This window comes from Lacerta agilis, chromosome 10 (assembly GCF_009819535.1).
Source record: "Lacerta agilis isolate rLacAgi1 chromosome 10, rLacAgi1.pri, whole genome shotgun sequence".
Lineage (NCBI taxonomy): Eukaryota > Metazoa > Chordata > Lepidosauria > Squamata > Lacertidae > Lacerta > Lacerta agilis.
In genome coordinates, this window is record NC_046321.1 from 5,573,232 (window position 1) to 5,578,193 (window position 4,962).

A 4,962-nucleotide genomic window follows, 5' to 3' on the forward strand; every position below is an offset into this window, starting at 1 on the left:
CCACTGTCCCTCAGACCTTGTGGGGGGCTGGACTATATTTTGAAAAAAAATAATGAACAAATTCCTATGCCCCACAAATAACGCAGAGATGCATTTTAAATAAAAGCACACATTCTACTCATGTAAAAACACACTGATTCCTGGACCATCCATGGGCGATTGGGCCACATCCAGCCCCCGGGCCTTAGTTTGGGGACCCCTGCTCTATCCCAACTTCTGCCAACCTAGCAGTTGGAAAGCACAGTGGTGCTAGATAAATAGGTACCGCTGCGGCGGGAAGGTAAACAGCATTTCCGTGCACTCTGACTTCTGTCACGGTGTCCTGTTGTGCCAGAATTGGTTTAGTCATGCTGGCCACATGTCCTGGAAAGCTGTCTGTGGACAAATGCCTGCTCCCTTGGCCTGAAAAGTGTGATGAGTGCAGCAACCCCATAGTCACTTTTGCACGGACTCAATCGTCCGGGGGTTCTTTACCTTTACCTTTTATAGCTTGCTTAGGATGTTGAACTTAGTGAGGAGACCACTATTCCCCCCACAGAGCTACGATTTCCAGAATTCCTTGGGAAAAAGGATGGATTGTTCAAACCAGTGTGTTCTATGTGGATGATTTGGAGATGCATTCAGCCAAACAGCAAATCCATTTTGCCCGCACACAGTCTCAAACTCTCAGTTTCAGACTGGGTGTCGGCAGACACAGAGCACCATGATTTGATAGCATGATGGAGACCGCTGGATTCAGCCAAGACACAGCAAACTTCATTGCTGCTTCTCTGTTGTCAGGTATGTGCGGAATTGTTTCTGTAAGTCACTTGGAATCACTTTCGTGGAAAAGCGGCATTATTTATTTATTGCTGATTTGGGTCTACGCAATGTGGGGAAGTTTCTGGATTCCCCCACATCTTCATGGAAGGCAGAACCTATCAGGAAACCTTGCCTTCAGAAGTTCCCAGGTTCAGAACTAACCATCTGCAGCAGAACTGGGAGTGTCCCCAGTCTGAAACCCTGGAGAACAAAAATCAATCACTGCAGATGATGCTGAACTAGGTGGTCCAACAGCCTGATTTATACCAAGGTGCCTTCCTATCTCCCTATGCTGTTAGTATTCCCAAAAATAAATCTCTCAATGCAGTCAAGGGTGTTTTGGTTTAATAAGAACTGCTTCCGTGTCTCCCCTTTTCCTTTCCCCCTTCACAGCTGCTCCTCAAAGCAGACAAGATATTCTTAGTTTGTATCCCAGCTGTGAAGTGCCTTTTCTCTCTTTGCATGCTCACATTAGATCTAATGCAACAAATATTTGTTCCAATTAATTAGCAATGCCTATACAAAAGCCACATTATTTATTGTCATAACCACGTGGTATGGGTACCCTTGTGGCTATGCGAAACGATGCATTGTCCCCGAATTATCATGTTAAAATGACTCTGCTTTGAATGTGTTTGTTTTTTTCTCTCCATGCAATTTCTCCCTCCCTGAGCAGCTCCTCTAATCACTGTTGAGCATTTCCGCTGGAAGGATCCCATGACCAGCACTATTAGATATTCTGGAAGTGAGAGCTGGACCGAAATCCTGCTGTTCTGCTTTCATGCACATCACCCTGTATACATGAAGATTATGTGGCATTGTGTTTATCCAGCACTGTGTCCAGCCTGTGTTAAAATGAACAAACACTACACTTAATTATAGAATCATAGAACTGTAAAGTTGGAAGGGATCCCCAAGGGTCATCTAGTCCAACCCCCTGCAATGCAGGAATCTCAACCAAAGCATCAACGACAGTTGGCCATCCAACCTCTGCATACAAAACCTTCAAGGAAGGAGAGTCCAGTTGGCATTGACAAAATTCTTACGATGAAGAAATTTTTCAGTGCCTACAAGTCATGGTGGCAATAGGTACAGAACATAGAAAGCTTCCATGTACCAAGTCAGAAAACTGGTCCACGAAGCTCAGCAGCTCTCCAGGGTTTCAGAAACAGGGTTCCCTCCCCATCTTACCTAGCGATGCTGGGGAATGAACCTAGGAAGTTCTGCAGGCTAAGCAGATTCTCTAACCACTGAACTATGGCCCTTCCCCTTTGGTGACCTCCCACCTTGACTGCTGCAGTGCACTGTACTTGGGGCTGTCCTTGAAGACAGGCTGGAAGCTGCAGCTAGAGGTCCTACACACGAGTAGGAGTCCGGCAGAGACACATGCCCGACTGACATGTTCTCTCCCTCCTGGTTGTTTGTTCGGGATATCTTTCTCCAGCCCGAACATCATAGCGACTGATACCTCAGAAGCATCAGCACACTTCAGGATCAGCAGAGTATAGGCAGTCAGTGTACAGACTCAGTAGCGCAGCATTTTGGCTAACCTACGTTTATTTACATATACACACTTGGAGCATCGTAACTCAGCTCCTTCCTCTTATGAGAGCCAGTGTGGTGTAGTGGTAAAGAGCGGTAGACTTGTAATCTGGTGAACCGGGTTCGCGTCTCCGCTCCTCCACATGCAGCTGCTGGGTGACCTTGGGCTAGTCACACTTCTTTGAAGTCTCTCAGCCCCACTCACCTCACAGAGTGTTTGTTGTGGGGGAGGAAGGGAAAAGGAGAATGTTAACCGCTTTGAGACTCCTTAGGGTAGTGATAAAGTGGGATATCAAATCCAAACTCTTCTTCTTCTTCTCTTCAGCATCTGACAGCAAAGAGAAAGAACAAAGGACAAATGTCCTACATCACAGAAACACAGTAATCCAAACATCCTGTCTCCGTCACTTCCCACAATGTGGAATGAAAACATACACCGTCACGTGACAAAAGCAATCCCATGACTGCAACACGGGAAAAGAATCCTAACAGAATGCAGCTGCCAGGTTGGTAAGTGGGACAAAACGTCCTAATAGCTACCTTTCTACAGGTAAGACGGGACGGGGGCATGGGCGTAGCCAGGATTTTTGTTAGGGGGCAGACTTTTTTGGGGGGGCAGAACCTTGGATTTGTATTGATTTTTACTTAATGGGCGGCAGCTGCCCCCCATGCCCCCCTTGACTATAGATATGGGAGGGGAGCAGGAAGGAAACAAGGTCGGGAGGGGGCCACGGTCGGAAAAAGGTTGAGATACACTGGTCCAATGTGTGCTCTCCTCTTGCCTGGTTTCTGTTCAGAGTCACTCGTCGCTCTCCATGGTCCTGTTTCCTTACCTTGCCCAGAATATGAGAAAAGGAATTCCCCTCTTTTTTTTCTTTCTATTAGGGTACCACTTTTAAAAATTTACTCTGCTCCTGTGCCTTTGGCAGCAGCCCATCACACATGCTCCTAGTAGGGTGATGAAAAAAATTCCCCTGTTAGGTGTCTGTCTGGTTTAGAGGTAAAGGGACCCCTGACCATTAGGTCCAGTCACGGATGACTCTGGGGTTGCGGCGCTCATCTCGCTTTATTGGCTGAGGGAGCCGGTGTACAGCTTATGGGTCATGTGGCCAGCAAGACTAAGCCGCTTCTGGCGAACCAGAACAGCACACAGAAACACTGTTTACCTTCCCGCCGGAGCGGTACCTATTTATCTACTTGCACTTTGACGTGCCTTTGAACTGCTAGGTTGGCAAGAGCAGGGACTGAGCAACGGGAGCTCACACCGTCACGGGGATTCGAACCGCCAACCTTCTGATCGGCAAGCCCTAGGCTCTGCTAATGGCACAAGATCAGGACCAGTGAAAATAAGCAGCTCTGGAAACAGGTTTGGGGTCAAGGATTCTCTGCGCACAGAAAGGGAAGGAGGAGAGAACACCCTCGAAGGGAAAATGCTTGATGACAATCTTGGAAGATGCAGAGATGGCAAAACTGATGTCACTGGTAAGAGACACAAATTTAGAATCCTTTAAAGAAACACTTTATAGTTCATTAAAAAAAGTTATTTCCCATATGCAAAGACCACAGCAGGGCTTGAAGTGTAAGAAAATAGCAGAATATATTAAGAAACGTGTTGAAGAGGGTGAAATTGGATAAGGCGTAACCTTATAACACAATTGTATGTAATTTGGGTTATAAACATTGATGTTGAGGGAGTGAGAAGTCACCAGTTTTGTTGAATTGGGATATAACTGTTGAGTAACAAATGTAACGTTCAATATGGAAAAAGAATAAAATATTATTATTGTTATTACTTATAATTTGTATTAGTTTTACATAGAGATTATACACCACAAGCATAACAATTCCAAAGAAAAAACAGAAAAGAAACAGGGGGGGGGAGGTTCTCTCGAACCTTCAGACCTCCCTCCCTCCCTCCCTGGGTTCCATTTCTAAATTTTATTCCTGCATGTTTTACTGTAATCTATCTATTATATATCCATAGGATCCAAAGTTCATGTTACTTTACAAGTGTCACTGTATTCCTGCCAATGATTTCAACTGTTAACAGTGGTCTCGCAGATACGTTAAAAAGTTATTTCAGTGTTTCACAAATATTTGGTCTTCCTGGTTTCTGACCTTTCCCATCAATCTTAACATTTCGTCATATTCCATCAGCTTGGTCTGCCACTCTTCTCTGGTCGGTACTTTTTCTTCTTGCCATCTTCTGGGCTAAGAGCATCCTTGTTGTTGCAAAAATGTTGTTGTTGTTGTTGTTGTTGTTAATAGGTTTTGGGGGCAATCCCTGCCCAGACCTGTGCATCAAGCCCTGCATTAGCGTAATTAACATTGTTGGAACTAGAGTTTACATGGCCACCTGTCAGGGATTCTTTAGCTGGGATTCCTGCATAGTGGGGGGGTTGGACTAGATGACCACTGGGGACCCTTCTGACTCTACAATTCTATGATAGTGCTGGATAGCTGGAAATATGAGGAGTGACTCAGCATTTAAACCCCATTTTCAACCTCCCTGCCCCCTCGCGCTGCCTTGTTAAATGCTGGTAAAAAATTAAGCAGTCTAGTAGTGGCTGTTCTGCTGCAAAGTTTGTTTATTTTACATGGTGGTTTCTCCTTGAAATA